General features: G+C 49.7%; 1 long non-coding RNA gene across 2 annotated transcripts in view; it reads right to left on the bottom strand.

Annotated features, from left to right (window-relative positions):
• Window positions 1–388: 388 nt before the first annotated feature.
• LOC138844506 (uncharacterized) overlaps window positions 389–22,131 on the bottom strand; it is a 35,578-nt gene continuing 13,835 nt past the window's right edge. Inside the window, exons 1-4 of one of the 2 annotated variants that reach the window (XR_011380393.1) lie at window positions 7,710–7,971; window positions 6,176–6,264; window positions 2,255–2,399; window positions 389–717 (exon numbers count right to left, since the gene is read on the bottom strand). This is a non-coding gene — a long non-coding RNA (uncharacterized lncRNA). Of the gene's footprint in view, window positions 718–2,254; window positions 2,400–6,175; window positions 6,265–7,709; window positions 7,972–22,131 lie in introns of those variants that run through there. The other variant, XR_011380392.1, reaches the window with a different exon arrangement.

Here is a 22,131-nt window from a genome sequence, read left to right as displayed (position 1 = left end):
TTTTAAATTTTTATTATGATTTGTTGTGATTTTCAGTGGCACAGTTAAGCAGATTAGTGTGCCATTTATAATTTACTGAGGGGAAACCCCTATTGTTGGCATGAATTACTGAAGTCCAGTGCTATTTGGTGCGAACAAAAGAAGCAAGAGCTGACCTAGAACTTGTCAAACTTTAATGTGTATGAGGAAATCTGGGGATTTCATGAAAGCACTGATTCAGATCACTGGATCCGGGGTTGTGGCCTGGGATTGAGCATTTCCAGCAAGCTCCTAGGTGACGCTGCTTGCCTTGGAGATTTGAAAAGCAGGCACCTGGGAGACCACTCCAGGTGCTGGGGCAGGAAGTGATGAGAGGGGAAAAGTAACCTGACAGCCAGAGAGGAGAGCATTTCTTGTCTTTTCTTTAAGATTTATTTATTTATTTGAAAGGCAGAGTTACAGAGAGCCAGAGGCAGAGACAGAGGGGTCTTCCATCCACTGGTTCACTCCCCAGATGGCTGCAACAGCCGGAGCTACAGGAGGCAGAGCTTCTTCCAGGTCTCCCACGCAGGTGCAGGGGCTCAAGGACTTGGGCCATCTTCTACTGCTTTCCCAGGCCATAGCAGAGAGCTGGATCGGAAGTGGAGCAGCCAGGACTCAAACCGGTTCCCAAGTGGGATGCCAGCACTGTAGGTGACAGCTTTACCCACTATGCCACAGTGCTGGCCCCAGAAATTTCTAAGAAAAGGGGAAATCAAAAACTGTTTAGAAGCCCTTTTCCCCAGCAGGTTAGCAGCTTAGTTAATGAAAGCTAGGAAGCATGCATGCATGGTTTTACTTAATTTTACACAACCTTACGTATCAGGAATGATAATCCTTATTTTACAAGGGCGAAAGTAAGTGGAAGCTTAGAGAAGCTGTACAGAAAGCCAGTGGTGGGAACTGGAGCAGGACCCGGGCTTTCAGTGGTCAGAGTGGGCATTTCTTGTAAGCCCCTTACTCCAGAGGGAAGTGTGCTCCTTTTGTTGAACTCTGCCTCCTCACCTAGGAAGCGCTGGGCTGGGGAGGAGAGTGAGCCATTCTAGGCAACAGAACCTGGTGTTGAATCTGTTGGGCTCCGCTTCTATCCACTACGAAGGTTTTCTGTGGCTGCCAAGCTTTGTTTTCAAACACTGGAAGGTGGATTTTGTTTTGTCTTTTGTTTATTTGAAAGGCAGAGAGACAGAGGTCTTCCCTCCTCTGGTTCATTCTGCAAATGCCTACAACAGCTGGGACTGGGCCACACACAACTGGGAGGACAGGACTCAGTCTGGGTCTCCCATGCGGGTAACAGGGACTTAAGTACTTGGGCCACCACCTGCTGCCTCCCAGGGTGCATTTTAGCAGTAAGCTGGAATTGGGAGCAGAGCTGGGACTTGAACCCAGGGACTCCAGTATGGGATGCCAGCATCCCAGCATCCCAAGCCATGAATGTCTTAAGCTCGCTGGGTTTTGAGGGGGGTCCAGGTGTGGGAGTAGGAGGTGTGCCGATGAGGCGTTGACAGGTGTCTTTGGACACTTTCCACTTCGTAAGCCCAATCTCCTTTCGGGAGGCAGCCGTATTCCAGAGTAGCAAGAACACAGCCTGCTGAGCAGGTTGCCCTGCCCAGGTCAGAACAAACCCTGTTCAGACTCTGGCCTGGGACCCTCCCTTCCCACTGGATGCCAGAGATCTTTGAGGGGGCTGCTATGACCTTACAATTCCACCCAGTGATTGACAAATTGGCAATAACACGCCCCCGGGAGGACCCTCACTTCCTCCCAAGACAGGGGATAAATGGGCACTTTGTGTTGCCACAAAGGGTGGGCCACTCAGGGAGGATCCTTGGTGGGGGGCTCACCTGCCAGCTCTGCTCCCCACGGAGCGCTCTCTCAGGGTGAATCTGAGCCATCGCCTTCTAGGGTTTCCCACATGTGATCAGCCTTTGTCTATTTCTACCACCTGTGGGGAGCTGGGCTGCCTCCACAATACAGCTTTGATTAGAAAGGTGGTTTTATCATTTGAAAGGAAAGAAAGTCAAAGAGACTGGTATATTGGGTGATGAGGCCAGGGACAGGGAAGGAAGGAAGGGAGGGGTCCACTCTGAGCAGGGGGTGACAGGAAAGGGCTGAGGTGGCAGGGCCGTGTGCAGAGAAGGGCAGGTGAGAAGCCAGTCGCCTGTGGCTTAACGATAGCGCAGAGAAATGTGCCATTGGGCAATTCCGTGATTGCACAAACATCATAGAGTGCATTTACAACAGGCCTGGATGGTATAGGTCAACCGCTTGACGTCGTGGCCTCCGGATGCAATCAGAGAGGTGGTGTGAGGCTGCCGCCGCCGGCACCTGGCACGCGCTCTTTCCGCCGAATTTCCTTTCTTGTAAGGATAAAAGACTGCGCTCTAAAATAACAGGGAAAAGCATAGCATAGTAAACCCATAAACCAGTAACACTCCATCATCCAAGGATTGTGTCCCGTATGGAACCGCACGTGCTGTGCTTTCATACAACAGGCAGCCCGGTGGCTTTGTTTACACCTGCGTGGCTTTGTGCCGGGGCAAGTGTTTTAGAGTGCCTGGGTTCGAGTCCTGCTCCACTCTTGATTCCAGCTTCCTGCTAATGTGCACCCTGGGAGGTGGCAGGTGATGGGTTGGGTCCCTGCCACCCGTGTGGGAAGATGGAATTCCTGGCTCCTGGCCTAAGCCTGGCCCAGTTCTGGCAATTGTGAGCATTTGGTGAGTGAACCAGTAGATGGGAGTTCTCTCTCTCTCTCTCTCTCTTTCTGCCTTTCACATAAATAAAAATTATATATTAAAAAAGAAAAAAAACACGACTAAGGTTTCACTAGGGAATAGGGGTCTATCCTGTTCCACAATAATCTGATGGGACCACCATCATGTATGCGGTATGTCTTTGGTCAAAACAGTTACACGGTGCACGTCTGTATCACAGACCCTGTGGCTCAAAACAGCAGAACTTCCTTCTTGCAGGGCAGGCTCTGTGGCCCAACAGTTACGCCACTGCGAGGGATGCCTGCATCCCATACTGGAGTGTCTGAGCCCAAGGCCTGCCTCTGCTTCTGATTCAGCTTTCTGCCAGAGAGCCTGGGAGGCAGCAGATGAGGCCCGAGCTCTCGGCTTCCTGCCACCCTCACAGAGACCTGCGTGGAATTCAGGGCTTTGGCTTTGGCCTGGGTCAGCTCTGGCTGCTGCAGCATTTGGGGTGTAAAACATTAGATAGAAGATCTCTTTGTCTCTATCTTTCTCTCTCTGTTACTTCGTCTTTCAAAAAAAAAAAAAAAAGTAAAATTTAAAAAACAAAAACACAAGGACTGGGCATTTGGTTGAGTGTCCCATTAAAATTAGAAAAGAGATTAGGCCTCTCACAGTTCTGGAGCCTGAAATTCTGAAAGCAAGTTGTTCCCCATTCCATTATAAAAAGTCAATTTTCATTTTGTTTGAAAGGCAGAGAGACAGGGAGAGAGAGAGAGAGACAGAGACAGACAGACAGATGGAGAGAGATCTTCCATCTGCTGGTTTGCTCCTCAAATATCTGCAACAGCTAGGAACTCGATCTGGGTCTCAGGAGAGTGACAGGGCCCCCAGTGCTTGAGCAACCACTGCCTCCTGCCGTGCACCTTAGCAGGAAGGGGATCAGAAGGCGAGGGAGAAAGACCCAAACCAGGCACCCTGCTAGTGACTATTAACTGTGCCAAATGCCGTCCCCTAATGCTTTTTCCTAAATTTTATTTATTTGTGTATTTACAGAGCAGAGAGGTAGAGAAATGGGGGGCAAGGGAAGAAAATTCACATCTTATAGTTCACTCCCCAAATACCTTCAATGGCTGGAGCTGGGCCAGGAAGAGGCCCAGAGGCAGGAACTCAATCCCAGGCTCCCACCTGGGTAGCAGCTACTTGAGCCATCATCATTGCCTCCCAGAGGGCACATTGGCAGGAAGCTGGCATCTGGAGCTGGAGCCGGGAATTGAACCCAGGCTGCCGGCCTCCTGAGCAGCAGTGAATATCTGCCAGGCCAAACGCCCACCCCAGGTTTGGCTCCTTTTGATGAGTGTGAGGGAGAATCTGTCCCCAGCCTCTCTCCTGGCTCTTGGTCTATGACCCCTGACATTTCTTGGCTTGTAGATGGGTTACTGCCATCTGGGCCTCTATCTGTACAGGAGGTGTCCCTGTGGATGCCTGTGTCTTTGCATAGCCAGTAAGATTAGATTAGGGGCCAGCCCTGCTCCAGGATCAACTCATCTTAACGTAAGTAATTTCATGTGTAAACACTGTATTTCCGGGGCCGGCGCTGTGGCATAACAGGTAAAACCACCGCCTGCAGTGCTGACAACCCATATGGGTGCTGGTTCAAGTCCCGGCTGCTCACTTCCCATCCAGCTCTCTGCTGTGGCCTGGGAAAGCAGTGGAAAATGGCCCAAGTCCTTGGGCCCCTGCACCCACATGGGAGACCCCGAAGAAGCTCCTGGCTCCTGGCTTTGGCCTGGCACAGCCCAGACATTGTAGCCATTTGGGGAGTGAACCAACAGATAGAAGGCCTCTTTTTCTCTGTCTCTCCCCCTCTCTATTTAACTGCCTTGCAAATGCTCTAATTATTCTTAGTTTTGTTTAGAGCTGATGACCCAGGGCCAAATTTGGCCCCTAGGCATGCTTTGTTAGGCCAGGGTCTCCACCATTCCCTATTGTTCTACACTGCCAACTTCATAAAGCTGCATCACCAGTCTGACCCTCAAAGGTATTTGCATATGTAACCCTTGGGTGAGAGCCTGCAGCCTCAGAGAGATCTTCATTGTCTTGCTGTGGTAGCCTCATGGCCACCCTGAGAGGCAGAACCAGTGCGCTCTCCTCTTGCATTGACTGGGAAACAGAGTCTCAGAAAGTGAAAGTGACCTGCAGAGATGCCGCAGTGGGAAGCAGTGGAGCCAGGGCTCCTACTCAGGTCTCCCGTGCCCCGCTCCTGGCCTTGTACACGGAGATGTGCCATCTCCGCACGGCCCCCACACTCAGAGCCCGCAGCCCCCAACCATCTCCCTGGCTAGATCTTCAAGCATGCAGCCAACACTAGCATTCTTGAGCCTTAGAGACTTCTAAAAACAGGCACATTCCAGAGGGGAAACCTCTGCAGATGTTTCTCCCAGAAAGCAGAAAGTACAATCAAAGCACGGTCTGGCTTTGAGTTTGGCTAAACTTTTCTTCTCCAAGTGTGTGCAGAGGAAGGGGGGAGAGGACCAGTGTGAACGGGACCAGATGTGGAACAACCTCCAGGGGAAGGGATTTCTTCAAAGTTGAGCCACCTTTCTATGCACCATTTGGAAAAGCGGCTGTCATAGAGGTGGTGCTTCCTAGACTTCGTTTTTGGTTGCTCTTTTGAGAGCTGGATGATTGTTCTGGATCCTATTCCTAGAAAAATGCACTTATAAATGTAAAACGATGGAAAAAAGATTACTTGGTATTTCCTTTATGCTTGGGATTCTGAAATTGGATCATAATTAATCTAGGCGGATTTTTTTGTTTGTTTGTTTATTCTTGGCATTCAGTGGACCCTTTCCATTTGAAACCCTATATATTTTTTCATCTCTAGAAAATATCCATGGTTAATGTCTGTATTTTCCCCTTCATTTCTTTGGTTCCCCTAGGAGCAGAGGCTCCTAGAGAGAGAGAGGGGAGACAGAGAGACCTCCCATCCACTGGTCTACTCCCCGATGCCCACAACAGCTGGGGCTGGGCCAGCTGAAGCCAGGAGCCCAGAACTTCATCCAGGTCTCCAAGTACTTGAGCCATCATCTGCTGCCTCCCAGGGCATGCATCAGCAGGAAGTTGGATCAGAAGCGGAGGAGCTAGGACTCCACCAAGGCACTCGCATATGGGGAGTGGACAGCCCACGCAGCCTCTGAACCACTGTGGTGAGCGCCTGCCCCTTTCCGTCTATGCTTTCGAACTGAATCACAGGAGAATTTCTCAGTCTGATCTTTCAACTCTATTACTTACCCTTCAACTACATGTATTTTGTTCTTCAGCCCATTGCATTTTTATTTGGAAAACCAAATTCTAAAGGGCTGAAATCTCTGCGTGGTTCTTTTTATCATGTGGAATATTTTTTCGCATATCTTGTGAAGATATTCATTGCATTTGCTCTAACGCCTTGTTTTGTTAGTACTTACTCTTTTTCTTAGGTTTTAGTTTCTCTGACAGTGGGAGGAAAAATAATTGTTTTCCTCAACATTAGTAAGTTCTTAGTTGGAAAAGACTCCTGTAACAAAAAAAAAAACAGATTTAAAAGAAAAATATTCAGAAACTTATTAATAGGTATATTTCATATAAACATTGGAGACACCTAGAGAATCAGTAATTTTCAAAGGTGTGGTTTTGGATCCTAGCTTATACAACAGCTCCACAAAGAACAGTGACAAGACAAAAGAAGGGATTTTGAGTCTCTTTGGCATCAAATTATGGGGGTGTAAAAATGGCAGGTATGGGCTGGCTGGTGGAGCCTGGCAGGTAATTCCTCTGGCGCTGTGTCCAACCTGCTGAGTTCTAATGTTGGCTTTGATGTTAACCTTTGCCCTCCCTGGCAGACAGCAGGAGGAAGGTACCTTTGTCTCCATAAATCTATGTCCTGCTTCTAGACAAACAGGGGAAGGCAAGCTACCTTCTTGTATTGAACTCGTCTCAGTTGCCTTCTGCTCAATAATTCTTAGGCCAAAGTTGTGTATTTGGGGGTGGTCTTGAACAGTGGATGTAAAAAACAATATTTGAAAGATCAACAAAGAGAGCGAGAGCCAGAGAGTCTGCCATCGGCCGGGTCACTCCCCAGGTATCCACAATTTTAGCCAGGGCTGGGCAAGATAAAAGCCAGAAGCCTGGAACTCCTTCTGGGTCTCTCACACAGGTGCAGGGGCCCAAAGACTTGGGTCACCAGCTGCTGCTTTCCCAGGCACATTAGTAGGGAGCAGGATGGGAAGTGGAGCAGCTGGGACTGGAACCAGCGCCCATATGGGATGTCAGCGTCACAGGCAGTGGCTTTACTTGCTATGCCTCAGCGCCGGTCCCACGTATGGTAGTTTAGTGGGAGCGTTAGCATGTGCTGGTTGGGTATGCACAGGAAACGTATGCACAGGGAACATTTATCCTGGAAAAAGAGGACAGACCTGTTTTGTTTTGGGGACGGCCATTCTCTCTCCGTGTGGGGAGTCAGCTGTGGCCTGGGGCACTCAGCAGTTTGGTCTGGAGCAAGCTCCCCCTGCAGCTGGCAGATGCCAGCCGGGGTCAGGAGGAGGAGGAGGGGAGGGCTGCCTCAGATCCTGCAGATGTAGCTGCAATTGTCCAATTATCCCCTGCCCCTTTCCCCAACTCCCAGCACACGGCCCCGGGGCCTCGGCTCCCTGTATCCATTAACTCTAACTTTCCAGTTTTTTCTTAACCTTGCTATTTATGAAGCAGTTTTCTGGCCCACGACTCCTCTGTTCTTTTGTTTGTTATTTGCTTTTTGCTGTTAAACTTAGCATGGCCTTCTGTATTCCCCCTTCTCTTTCAAAATGAATATTCGCCGCTTTTTTTTCTTATCCTATTTTTATGGTTCTATATTTCACATTCAAATCTCCAAGCCATCTGGAATTCATTCTAACGTCACCGATGACTTGGGGCTCTAACGACTTTTACCCCCCGCCTCCCGAGACGTGAGTCAGTTGCACCCACCATGCTTTCCGTGTGTGGGCTTTTTCAATGCAGCTCCGTAAAAGCTGAGGAGTTAAGAATAGAAAACCAGGGCTGTGCCTCAGTCAGCTCCTAATCCCTGCTCCATTACTGCTCCCGCCGGGACTGTGGGAGTCTCAGGGTTCCTTAGGGAGCAAGCTCTGCCCGATGATTTAAGGCTGGGAGGGCTGAGGCGGAGCGGGAGGAGGCGGAGTTGCTGCGTTTCGGGCACTGGGCACAGCCTTCTGGGAAACAGTGCCTCAGCCTTCCCAGAAGCTGCTGGAGCCCGGAAGGCCATTCTGTCTTCCCCGACGCATGTGCCTCCCTGCTGATGGCTCCAAGTCCAGCTCCAGACCAGGGAGGCTTAGATGCTCCTACTGCATTTTGTACTTTCCTCCCAGGCGGTTTGTGCGTGTGTGCTGACACGTCCTTCATGGATGAATACGTTAGTTGATCAAGTTAGGGCGCAGGAAGGCTGCTGTCTTCCAGGTGCAAAGAGCTCCAGCATCCATCAGAGACTATGAGGTTGCTGCTGCTGCTACAGAGCACCTGGCCCCTGTTGAGGCCTGGGGCGTTGGTGGCACAGCGGTTGGCACCATGCTGCAGCTGTGAGTCCGAAGCCAAGGAGTCCTCCTTCTTTCTGATTAAATGGTGCGTCCCTTTCTTCAGGGAGTCGATACCTTGGTGCCTGGGTGTGCAGAGAATCCAGAGGACAAGGGATGGAGTTGAGTTGGAGAAATCGCCCTTGTCAACAAAACAGGTGCAACAGCCCTGCATTCCCCGTGAGCTGAGTATTCAGAGGCTCTAAACACTTAGCATGGTTCGTCACATCTGTGTCTCATGGAAAATGGGGGGCATTATGGGTTCCATTTTGTAGAGGAGGAAACTGAGTCTCAGAGAGGGGAAATGACTTACCTACAATCACAAGAAGCCACAACCAGGTAATGAAGAACCTAGGCAACGGAAGGTGTTCGAAAGGAGAAGGACCTACCCTGTGGCCAGCCGAGGCTCCCTGGCCCCCTCCTGCCACCTGAAGTGGGTGGTGGTGCAACAGAATTCGTAGGGGGAGTGCTCTGTGCCTTTCCTCTTGCGGTGCCCTTTGCAGCCCTTCTCTCCGGCGAAATCTCAGCTTCTCCACGAAAGGCCAGCTCCATATCCTGTCCCTGGTACGGCCTCTTCCCCTTCTTCTCCCCATCCCAGGGCTCCAGTAACCCCTTAGACGTGGGTCCGGCCTAGCCCCTGGGTTCAAGTTCACGTCACCCCACGGCCTTGCCTTCTCCCAGGCTGTTGCTCCCTGTAGGAGGGACCAACTTGGCCCTTTTTGATAGCTCCAGGATCTAGCACTCATACTTGTTAAATAAACGTAGGAAGAAAGGCAGCGTTCCTTGTTGTTGTTGGATAATAAGTCAGTGCACTCTTCAGAGTCTATCCCTTTGAATCCTTAGCAAAGGTGAAAGGAATATGGCCAAGAACTGGAAGACTGCCCGATCCTTTGACTTGTCTTTTGCATTACTTCCATGGAAACCATCATTTTTCTTAGAAGATATTCTGCCCTTTGAAAATTAATTAATTTTGCATTTTGAAATTAATAATTAATTTCTAGGTATAGTTTTTAAAGTTGTAGTAAAATATATATAACACAAACTGTATCAGTGCTCAATTATCAATAACGCTGATGTGTCCAGTTCAGTCATGTTTAGTAGATTCACATTATAGTGCAATCAACCGCCAGAATTTTTTCATCTTGTGAAACTAAATCTCTGTCCCCATTTTCCCTACCCCTATGTGTGCGGCCACCATTCTACATCTTGTTTCTATGAGTTTGACTGCTTGTAGGACTTCATATAAATGGAATCACACAATATTGTGTCATTGTGACTGGCATATTTCGCTTACTGTGACATCCTCAAGATTCATCCATGTAGTAGCACGTGTCAGAGTTGCCTTCCTTCTGAGAGGCTGAATAATTCCATTCAGATATGGGGAGAGTTTGCCTAATTTTCCACCTTTCTATTACTTTTCACTGTCTATTTTTGCTATCATTTTTAGTTTTAGTGCATTACAATCAGAGAATGTTATCTGACTCATTCCATTTCCTAAAAAAAAAGTGTTTATTTACCTATTCATATTACTTGAAAGGCAGAGAGAGAGAGAGAGGGAGAGAGAGAGAAAGAGATCCTCATCCCACAGATCTTTTAAAAAAATATTTATCTATTTTATTTCAAAGGCAGAGTTACAGAGAGGCAGAGAGAGAGAGAGAGCCTTCCATCTAATGGTTCATTCCACAGATGGCTGGTGCTGGGTCAGGCTGAAGCCAGGAGCAGGCCACGACATCTGGGTCTCCCACACGAGAGGCAGGAACCCAAACTACCTGAGCAGTCACCTGCTGCCTCCCACAGCATGCACCAGCAGGAAGTTGAATTGGGATCAGAGTCTGGACCCAAACCCAGGAGCTCCAATATGGAATGAGGGTATCCCAGCTGCGTTTTGACAGCCAGGTCAAATGCTAGCCCCTCATTCTACTTTGTGAAATACATAGAAGTTTGCATTTGTTTTATTTTATCTGTGGCCTTACATGTGGTCATTTGTAAATATATGATCCAATTCACTTACCAAGCTAGGATATTCTAGGTTGTCAAGTATGGAGTTTGAGATCTTTCAACTCACTTGCTAATATACAAATCAAGTCCTCTATATTCTTACTTATTGTATGATTTGTTGATCAGTCATAAGCTAAGAGAGGTGAACTGAGTTTTTTTTCTATAGTATTTCCATTCATTTTCCCATGTCTTTTTGCTTCATAATTCTGATGCTATATTATTTTGTGCATAAATATTTATGACAGCTCTCCAGCCCTTATTGTAATTATTGTGATAACTTTTGTCCAATTTTGTGTTGTAGAGTTAAAATCAAAATGGAGTAAGTGTGGCTAAAAGCTAACTGCATGATTTCCCGCTTCTGTAAAGATCAGTCTTGCCTGCTTGCTTGCTAACATCTATCTTGTGAAACTGTGTGGGGCAAAGTCCAGGGACTGATGTTTGGGGCCAATTCAAGAACCGAGAAAAGGCCCAACCCCTGCCTAAGATTAGAGAAATGTGCCTCGCCACGTTTATCTTACAACTACATCCTGGGCCTGGTAACTGCATGACAAGAAGTTTCAAAATTGTGAGCCCTAGTGGACAGAATTCTATAAAATGCTGTGTTACTTGCTGTTGGGGGCCATACTCTGGTAAGGGGTGCCGATCCCGATCGGTTGCCTTGCCTCTCAAATAAATTTTAGCGTGTGACTGCCGCTAGCCTCTGTAGCATTCTGTTTCAGTGAATGAGTGGATGCAACATTGTGAGCTCAACCTTGTTCTGACGCTAACTCCTATTTTCTCCTTGCTAGTATTTGTGTGCATGGTGTTTGCTTTTGTTTTCTACTTTTTCCTACACTTTTTTCCCCCCAGCATTTCTGAGGAACACTATTTTAGATGCATCTCTCACACACAGCATTGATTGGGTCTTATTTTGTAACTCCACAAGCTGTTTCTAAAGAGTGAGATTACTCGGTCAAAGGTAAAGACAGCTTTTGTAGCTCTTGACCCATTGAGATCTAATGAATTGTTTTTCTTAGTTTGGGCCACTTAATCCTGTCACCAGCCATTTAGAACAATGCAAGCCATTTCCCCTCCCTGCTACTATGGCTATTACACTACTGCCTACATTTTTTTTTTTTTTTTAACAGGCAGAGTGGACAGTGAGAGAGAGAGAGACAGAGAGAAAGGTCTTCCTTTTTCCGTTGGTTCACCCTCCAATGGCCGCCGCGGCCGGCGCGCTGCAGCCGGCGCACCGCGCTGATCCGATGGCAGGAGCCAGGAGCCAGGTGCTTTTTCCTGGTCTCCCATGGGGTGCAGGGCCCAAGCACCTGGGCCATCCTCCACTGCACTCCCTGGCCACAGCAGAGGGCTGGCCTGGAAGAGGGGCAACCGGGACAGAATCCGGTGCCCCGACCAGGACTAGAACCCGGTGTGCCGGCGCCGCTAGGCGGAGGATTAGCCTAGTGAGCCGCGGCGCCGGCTACTGCCTACATTTTAAAAATGTTTTTAGCTTTTAATTTTTATCTGAGAGGCAGAAAAAAATATATATAAAATATACAAATATAGATATAGAGGCCAGCATTGTGGCATAGCAGGTAAAGCCACAGCCTGCAGTGCCGGCATCCCATGTGGGCACTGGTTCAAGTCCTGGCTGCTCCACTTCCAATCCAGCTCCCTGCTATGGCCTGGGAAAAGCAGTGGAAGATGGCCCAGGTCCTTGGGCCCCTGCACTTGCATGGGAAGACCCGGAGGAAGCTCCTGGCTTCAGATCTGCCCAGCTCCAGCTGTTGCGGTCATCTGGAGAGTGAACCAGCGGATGGAAGACCTCTTTCTCTCTCCCTTTCTATTTCTCTCTTCCTCTGCCTCTCCTCTGTGTAACTCTGACTTTCAAATAAATAAATCTTTTAAAAAATAAAGATATAGTTATATCTTAGAAATAGAAATACAGATACCTAGTTTGTATATCTAGCTCTACGGACATCTGTATCTATTTATCTGTCTGATAGAGAGAGAAGAGAGAGATTCTGTTTGCTGGTTCACTCCCCACTTGCCCACAGCAGCCAAGGTTCCATCCAGTCTCCCATGTGGGTGGCAGGGACCCATCACCTGCTGCATCCCAGGGTGCACATTAGCAGGAAGCTGGATCATAAATGAGGATGGGACTGTGACAGTGGCACTGTGATACAGGATGGGGGCCCTCCAGGCAGCAGCTTAACCTATGGCACCCCCACCCCCACCACTCAAATGTTTAATAGGCTAACAGGAAGCCTTAGTGTTCTTTCATTTGCTTTTTTTTTTTTTTTTTGGCTTCACCAAGTTCTAATTTAAGTAAGTTAAGGTAGAAGAAAGATGAAGTCAAAATGAAATATCTCTTTTCAGATAAACCCAGGGAGACTGATGGGTGGTAGGGATTCTTACTCCCAGTTCTCATGGTGACACTGTGTCAGTGTCAGTCCCATCCACAGAATCCCCCTGTCCAGCCCTTGGATCTTCCCGGGAGAAGTTATTTATGTCCCTTCTCCACATACACCTCGCTTCCTAACTTTCCATGTGAGTAGGCCCTGTAAGATAACAGGAAGACAGAGTCTGGAGCTACAATGAATGCATTCAAATCCTGGGTCCAACTCTGCCTACTCATTTATTAGCCAGCCGTTTATAGAATCCCAGCCATTTCTTAGCTGAGTGAGCGATGCAAGTGACTTGAATCTCTCTGCACCTTGATTTCCCTCAGTATCATTTTCAAGGGTAACACAGAGTACCTGATTGAAATAATTACCATATGCAAAGGACTCGGACTATTATTATTATTATTGGCTCTGCCTCTGGGAAGTGCCCTTGTTTCCATTTTAACTATGAGATTTTAGTGGAAGCTATTTCCCCTTTATGTAACTCTGCTTCCGTAGCTGCTGTGTTTAATCTTGGGCCAGCGGCAGGCTCCTGAGACGAGCAGAGCCAGACTCCATTCCTGGGGTCTGGGATCTCTGACACTGGGACACAGGAAAGGAAGTCTCTGGTGCCTCTCTGGCGGAGAACGCTCTCAGCAGTGAGCGCCAGGCCCCTGGCACCGTGTTTCTAGCCCATGGAGGAAGCACCTGGGAGAATGAGGTTGGGCGTAGGGAGAGAAAAGCAGAAGTTAGAGATGGAAAGAGACTTTGGCAACGTTGGAATCCCTGGTTCTGGCTGTCCCTGATTGTATCTTACGGACCAATAAAAATTCCACCAAACTCAGTCGTGTGGGGTTTCTGTTATTTGCAACCAAAAGAGAAATTTCATACACTTCCTCAGGCCCTGAGAACAGCAGAGATTGTGAAGTGTCCTGTCCTGTCCACGTCTCTCTGGGAAACCAACCGCTCTCGCAAGACACACACACACACACACACACACACACAGTGACGGCCTTTCCCACTCCTTCCAGAATGAGCTGCGGTTGGCCCGCCTGCCCTGCCTGCACACGCCTCTACTTCTGCACACACACCAGACGACAGCTGCTCCGAGGCGCAGGCCCTAGGAGCGGCACTTGCTAAGCAGGATGTTATCCTGGAAATCTGTGCCCTTCTCTGTACAGCCCTTGTCCTTTTTTCACTGCTCTATTCAGGAACTTCACAAAGACATAATGAGCACCTGCCAAGAACCCTGTCAGGCCTGGGCCCCCCGAGAGGCAGCAAACAGTCTCTGCTGTCAAGGCACCTGCAGCCTTGTGGGGCCGACAGCCGTCCAAAGACAGCTCCGCCGGAGACAGCGGGATGAGGGGTGAACAGATGTTTCTGCCATTGCGGCCAGAGCTCAGAGGAGGCTCCTTCTCTGGTTGCCGGCGACGGTTGTCTGGCTGATTGCCCCGCCTCCAGCTTCTCCCACCCCGGCACCCCGCCCCCCACTGGCTGCTGCCAGAATGTCTTCCTGCACACAGCTGTGCTGGGCCCTCTGCCCCTGCAGGCCTGAGCCCACATGCTTCAGCCTGGCAAAAATCTGATCTAGATACTGCCTCAGCCTCATGTCATCCACAGCTCCCCACTCACAAGCCTTCCCCACAAGGGGACCCAGTGCAAAAGCGTCAAGTGCGGGTGCATCTCCAGACCTTGTTGCAAGTCTCAGGTCACCCATCCTTGCTCCTCCAAGTGCAATTGACCGCTTCCTTTTCTGCACTTTGATCACGCTCTGTCTACACCTCTGTTGGAGCATGAGCAGTTCCCACCCATTTACAGGTGCATGAGTTTTTCTGTTTGAGGGGACAGATGGCATCCTGTGGAGTATGGTACAGAAAGAGATTCCAAAACTGCTTACCGTCTGGGAGGAAACCTGAAACACCATGTGACTTTCAGTGGGACAGGCGCGCAGCTCTCTGGGAGCTGGCGTCACCTGCAGCCCTTTGCCTAGGGCAGAGTCTGAGCACAGTGTTCCTGGGACTTTGTTCTTGCTCCTGGATTGATTGCCTGCATCATTATGTCTGACCCGTCATTTGTCAGCTCCTTGTGAATCTGTGACTGCAGAGGTCTCAGCTGCCAGCCTCTCTCTCTAATTCCTTTACTTAAGAAGCCAGTGGCCATGTGCCTGCTCGCTCTGTGCTTGCTGTTCCGAACACGGGGATCCCTAGCTTGGGGAGAGGACAGATGAGGCAGAGGAAGGACAGTGGCATGAGCAACAGGGCCCAGGGAGAAGGGATGTAGGGCACAAGGAGAGGTGATGCAGGCCCCATGGGAAGAGCAGTGCATGCTGGGAAGGCCCTACAGAAGGATTGGAAGAGCCCACACCCACCGGTTCCTGTTTCCCCTGGCTCCTCAGTGCCTCACAACAGAGCCCTCTGATGGTCCCAGCTGCGCACTCCACCCTCCGCTGTTCTGGGAGCTACCTGCACAGAGGGAATCAGGAAGCTTTAACATCGCCTGGCTACATCCCACCAACCCTGCCCATCCGCACGCCCCGCAAACACACAAACCTCAGCAGCTCAGTCCTGGTCACCCTCCCAGAACTGGTATGCAGATGCTACCTCCCCACTGCCATCCCTGGACTCCCTTGAGTCTCCTCTGCTGACCCCAGGTGACCCCCCAGAACTGCACAGGGGCCCTGATTTTCCTGTCCCCAGATCTGGGGTGACCACCATGGGCTGTGAACTATTGTAGTGGCTCAAGATCTGTGGGCCAATTTGCTAAGGCTGCTTTGCCCCTCTGGGCTCCTGGTCCCACCTGTGACACCTCTCCACCCTCCGAGCTTGTTCAGGCTGCCGGCCCCAGCTGCAGAGCCGAGCAGCCCTGTCGGCTGGAGAGAGATGGGCTGGAGGGGAATGCGGGGGATCACATTTCTGCAGCTCGTGCCAAATATTATTCAGACGTAGCTTCTCAGGCAGACACAAATTGCTCATCCAATAGACACAGAAGGGCTAATCCCAGGACATTTATCAAAGTGGGGAAAGATGAGAGCAAAGACAAGTCACAAGAGGCCTTTGAGAACTGGCCTGGTGTGGCTGGCCCAGGGGGAAGTGCTGAGACATCCACGCACTCCTGGGGTTTTCCTCTCAGAGGACCTGAAACCCAGCACCAGGGCTTCGGGACCCGCTGTCATCGGAACACACGAAGCCCGCGTCAGCGCACACACCTCCCTGAGTGAACAGCAATGAACTCCACACGGGCCTTTGTGGGCAAACAAACCTCACCCAGGTGACAGTGGCCTGGTGGGAGAGCTGGCTGCAGGGACTTCGCAAGCTGCCCCCAGCATGCATATGCTAAATGTGCCGTTTGCTGGGGACAGTCCCTTACCGCTGGCTGACAGGTGGAAGGGTCTGGCTGAGAAGGCAGGTTGAGGGCCAGGCTGACAGTGGCAGGGGACCAGGGACACAAGGTCCCCCACCCACACCAAGCCACCAGAAACCTTTGTTTGCCCTTTTCCTGCTAGGCCCTTCTAACTGGCCCCAGGAACTTGCCCCTGCTGAGACAGCCCAGAAATGAGAGAGACCAGGCCCTGGTCTGAGGCCTAACCTCTGGCGTCTGGGCTGGGAAGCAGAGCTGGGGGAAGTCTGAAGCAGTCTGGGCCCTCTCACTGCTCCGTCCGGGGTCTGGGCTGTGCCACTGGCACCCTGGGTTGTACTCAGGGTCCCCAGCGGGAGGATGGGGTGACGATGACCCAGTCAGGGTAAGAATATGAGAATAATCACCAACTTTGGTGCAGTTGAAATATTTTAAAAATTTAAACCAAGAGAAAAAAATTCTCTCTGGGGACCTCAGATGGCAGTAAATGAGGGACAGGATGGCCCCAGGGCTGCATGGGAACAGGTGCCCTGTGACACAGCCCATGCTGACTCGGTCAGGAAGACAGAGGGGAACTCCCAGGCGTGGTCTCCGCATCAGGAGGGAGGAGCACTACTTTTGGTATCACTTTTCAGATAAGGCCCTGAGAGGCGGATCATTCGCTCAAGGTCTCTGGGTGAACAGGCAGCCTCAGCATCTGGGTTCTTAATCTGACTCTGCCATCCTGCCTGCTGGGCTGTGCAGAGAGGTGAAAATTGCAGAACCCAGTTTCACAAACACCCAGTTGTGTGGAAATCCTCAGGAGGGTGGGTGCAGAGGTCTGGTGTCCCCATGCTGGGGATGGTACCCTCGGGCCACAACACTGGGCAGGTTTTCTTTTTGAGGACCTTGAGGCTATGTAATTAGGGTGACTCACTCCATCTTCCAGAGACTGATAGGGTCCCTGGCATGTAGGATTTTCCATTTTAAAACTGGGATGGAGCACGGAGCATTGCCATGAACTTTAGGACCCACCTGCAGCTCAGCCAAGTCTCACACCCCCAGGCTGGGAACACATGGCTAGGAAGGTGGTCACAGAAGCAGCTGGCAGCTGAGAACAACCCTCCTCTGACACTTAGGAGACTGTAGCTTCCAGTGGCAGGAAAGCAGAGACACTGGAGTCCCCATGGCTGCACAGGAACAGGTAACTCCTGGCATGGCTGGTCCTGACATAACCCAGGCAGGTGGGGGGAGTTCTTAGGTGCCGGCTGCCGGCAGGCAGGCAACACAAAGCTGATGGCCTCAAAGGAAGCCAGAAGCAGGGCCTGGCCCACTCCACCTGCAGGAAGGAGGCTTCTTTTCAGGTGCCTGAAACTCCACCGCTGTGAGGAATGGCCTGTTCATCTACCTAGCTCGGGGACTGTGCTGACCTGCATTCCTGAGGTCTCAGCCTTTTCCTGCTCTCACTTTGTCACCACCCACACAACTGGCTCTTTTCACTGGTCTCTTGGTGTGTGGATTTTAAAGACTTATCATCTATTTGAATGGCAGAGTACAGAGAGAAAGGGAGAGAGAGAGAGAGACAGAGATTGGTTTTCCATCTGTTGATCACTCCCCAAATGCCTGTAATAGCTGGGACCAGGCCAGGTCAAAGCCAAGAACAAGGAAATCCATCCAGTTTTCCATATGGGTGGCAGGACCTCAAGTACCTCCCAGGGAAGTGCAGAGTAGCCGGGACTCAAACCTCCAGTATGGGATGTGGCTTACCTTAGTGTGCCACGATGCCCGCCCTGCTGTTTTTTATTTTAATCTGAAAGGCAGAAAGAGAAAGAGATCTCCCACTCACTTGTTCATTTCCCAAGTGCCCACAATGGTCATGGCTGGGGCAGGTGGGGGTCTCCAACATGGGTGGCAGGAGCCCAAGTACTTGGGCCATCGCCTGCTGCCTTCCAGGGTGTAGCTGGAATCAGAGTGGGACTGAGACTAGGACCCAAACACTCTGCTATAGAATGTGGGCATCCCAACTGGTGTCTTTAAAAAATTATTTATTTATCTGGGCGGGCGCTGCGGCTCACTAGGCTAATCCTCCACCTTGCGGCGCCGGCACACCGGGTTCTAGTCCCGGTCGGGGTGCCAGATTCTGTCCCAGTTGCCCCTCTTCCAGGCCAGCTCTCTGCTGTGGCCAGGGAGTGCAGTAGAGGATGGCCCAAGAACTTGGGCCCTGCACCCCATGGGAGACCAGGATAAGCACCTGGCTCCTGCCATCGGATCAGTGCAGTACGCCGGTCGCAGCGGCCATTGGAGGGTGAACCAACGGCAAAGGAAGACCTTTCTCTCTGTCTCTCTCTCTCACTGTCCACTCTGCCTGTCAAAAAAAAAAAATAGTATTAACATAGAAGAGTAGACACAGAATCTAGGAAGTGCTCTTTAAAAAAATTATTTATTTATCTGAAAGGCAGAGAGAGAGAGAGAGAGAGAGAGAATCTTCCATCCACTATTTCACTCTTCAGGGGCTGGGCTGGGCTGAAGCCAGGAAGCTAGAACTCCAGCCACGTCTCTCACATGGGTGGCAGGAGCCCAAGGGCTTGTACCATCTTCCCTGCCACTTTTCCAGGTGCACTAGCAGGGAACTGTATTGGAAGCCAAGCAGCTGAGACATGGTCCCGGTGCCCATAATAGGATGCTGGCATCCCAGGTGACTTAACCTTCTGCACCACAATGCCAACCCCAACCAATGGGTGTCTTAAGTGTTGTGTCAAATGTCTGCCCTCTTTTCATTGCTATGTCCATCTCTCTGTGATCTGCTTCATTGTCTCAGCTTTTTTCTTTCTTTCTGTGCATTGGCAGAGGTGAACATTTACATCCCCTCAATTTCAGAGACTGACCGGCTGTCCTGAATTTCAAATCCAAATTCTCAGGAGTGGGGCAGTTGATGGCTCGAGTGCTAGGGTCCCTGCCACCCCTGTGGGACACCTGGATTGAGTCCCAGACTCCTGGCTTTAGCTTGGCCCAGCCCTGAATGTTGTGGGCATTTGGGGAGTGAACCAGTGGATGGAGGATTTTTCTATTGCTGTCTCTGTGTCTCTGTCTCTTTGCCTTTCAAATAAAGAAGTGAAATAAATTTATATCATTTTAAAAAAGATTTATTTTATTCACTTGAATAATACAGAGAGAGGGAGAGAGGGAATCTTCCACCACTGGTTCATTCCCCAAATGGCCACAACAGCTAGGGTTGGTCTAGACAGAAGCCAGGAGCCTGGAACTTCATCTGGATCTCCCATGAGGGCGCAGGGGCCCAAGCACTTAAGTCATTTTCTGCTGCTTCCTAGGCAAATTAGCAGGGAGCTGGATAGGAAGTGGGGCAGCCAGGACTTGAACTGGTGCCCATATGGGATGCGGGCTTACCAACTATACCACAATGCCGACCCCAGAAATCAATTTTCTCTTAAACACACACACACACACTCTCAGGAGAGACCATGTGATTGGTCAGCTTGGGTCAGATGCTCACCCCTGGACCAATCAGCTATGGCTGGTGGGAGGAGTGCAGGAATGGGTTCCAAGGGTTTTTGCTGGGAAAATGTAAGTTTCTAGAGAAAGAAGTCACCTTGAGCTGGCTGGGCATGTTCACTCTATCATTCGTTTACTGGAGCTGAGCTTACCTTCTCTTGCCAGAGTTTGTGAAAAAATGTTTGTGACTCTCTCAGTAGTTGGTTTGATACTAGTTTCACTTTGGAATATTCTAGAAATTAACTGGGGTGACTGTGGTAAGCTGCTCAACAAGCCCGTTCTTCAGCCCTGTAGCTCATCACCTCCACCTTATATGGCACCCTGTCATTTTCTCCTTTGCATTATGTTTTTATAGCCTTGCTACCCAAAATGTGACCCATGGACTGGCAGTACTGGTCTGCTGAGAGTCTGCTACTGCAGAATTCCTCCTTTACCTGCTCAGGCAGTACCAGCATTTTAACAACTGCCCAGGTAACTGACATTGAAAGTTGGCAGGTGCTTAGAAGAGGTTCCTTATTTTTCTTAGAAAGGCAAAGCAACACACACACACACACACACACACACGCACGCACACACACACACAGAGAAAGAGAGAGAGAGAGAGAGAGAGAGAGTGAGAGAGAGAGAGAAACAGACCGGCAGGTGGTTCACTCTCCAAAGGCCTGCAACTGTCAGGGCTGGGCCAGGTCAAATCCAGTAACCTGGAACTCCATCCAGGTTTTCCATGGGGGTGGGACTCAAGTACTTGGCCAGGATTTGCTGCTTCTCAGGTGCATGAGCAGGGAGCTGGACTGGAAGTGGAGGAGCCCAGACTTGAACCTGTGATCTGACAGGGGATGTGGGCATTCCAAGCAGTGCTTTATCTGCTGTACAGTAACACCTGCCCCTGGCAGGGGTTCTTATCTCTCCTACTAAATTGAAAATCCACAGGATAGAGACTCTGTTCAGCAAACCTGTGTGGTACACTCTCTATGTGCAAAGTATCTTGCTTTGTCTTTCTTGCAGGAGACTTAATTCATCAAATGCAGTTATGATGGGATTTGAAGCTCTGAACAGGAGTTGAAGAGGATAAATTAATTATATAGGAGCTGAGTGATGCTTTAAAATATTCTTGCAGGAGGTGGAGGGAAGTGTGAAAGTTGTCAGAATCAAAATGGAATTGCGGACCAGGCTCTGTGGGGCAGTGGGTTGAGCTGCTACTTGGGATGCCCGCATCTCATTTCCGGAATGTAGGGTTCAAATCTCAGCTAGCCTGCTTCCTGGGAGGCAGTAGGTGATGGCTCAAGTACTTGAGCCCCAGATGCGGCTATTGAGGGCATTTGGTGAGTTTACCAAAGGTTAGAAGATCTCTCTCTCTCTTTAACTCTGCCTTTCAAATAAATCTTTAAAAAAATACTACTGCAAAGACATCTGCTCAGCAACTGCCTGATCAAACACAGGCTGACAGCACCTTGTTATCGATCATTGTGGTCAAGGATTAGTGTTTCAAAATATCTTGAGTAATCCTCATGTTTCCCTTTAAAAACTTTTTGCATCAACCTCTTTGAGTACATTCATAGTTTATGGTGGCAAGTGAACTCTCATTATACTGCTATTCCCCAATAAATGTTATTATTCATTGGAGAATCTTTGATTTTTTAAAAAAAGTTCAATAGAAGCTAAGAGTATAGATGAAGCACACTCGCCTATGTGTTGATATTTTTTAAAGCAGGGTGATGGGTACCTGGGGAATTTACTATGTTCCCTATACATTTGTATTTTTGAAGTTTTCCATAATAAGGAGGCAAAGAGTGACACCTGAAGGCATATTAAGAGATCATCTAGTTGCTCAAAAATACATTTGTTTCCCAGCCAAAGGCAGTAAATCCAAGGCACTGAGAGAACTTGCGAAAAGAATGACTCTGTCCCCATCAGAGAATATTGGCGGCCGAGCACAGATGGGAGAAACTCTAAACGTAGGTCATGTGCAAGTGGTTTGCTAATTTTGTAAAAGGAAGGGTGGGTGCTGGGTTCTCTCTGTGACTTAAGTCAGCTTAAGGAAGAAAAGGGAGGGGGAACTGGGCAGTCCATGGCATACCAGGCCACATCCCTCTCGCTTCCTTGTTGGCTGAATTCTCAGGTAGGCTCTTTACACGCGAGACTGGAGTGGGTGGAATAGAATACCTCCAAGAGTCACACCTATCCAAAACCTCAGAGCTGACTTTATTTGGAAATAAGGTCTTTGCAAATGCAGTTAGCTAAAGCAAAAGAAGTCAGGGACTCTGTTGCGGCTCAGTGGGTTCAGTATCTCATATGAATGCCGCTGGGAGCCCTGACTGCTCCACTTCCAATTCAGCTCCCTCCTAATGTGCCTGGGAAAGCAGAGGAAGATGGCCCACGGGCTTGGGCCCCTGCACCCACGTTGGGGGCCTGGATAGAGTTCCTGGTGCCTAACTTGGCTTGGCCCAGCTCTGGCTGTTGAAACCACTTTGGGGGGGCAGAGAGAGGGGAGTGAACCAGTGGATGGAAGATCCTCTTTCTTTTGTTGTTGTTGTTGTTCTTTACTTTTTTTAAAATTTTAAAAAGGATTTATTTATTTGAGAGGTAGAGTTATAGAGAGGGAGAGGCAGAGAGAGCAAG

This window comes from Oryctolagus cuniculus, chromosome 1, assembly GCF_964237555.1.
Source record: "Oryctolagus cuniculus chromosome 1, mOryCun1.1, whole genome shotgun sequence".
Classification (NCBI taxonomy): domain Eukaryota; kingdom Metazoa; phylum Chordata; class Mammalia; order Lagomorpha; family Leporidae; genus Oryctolagus; species Oryctolagus cuniculus.
Note: the sequence above shows the minus strand (reverse complement) of the source record. Positions and strands in the feature narration are given on the sequence as shown.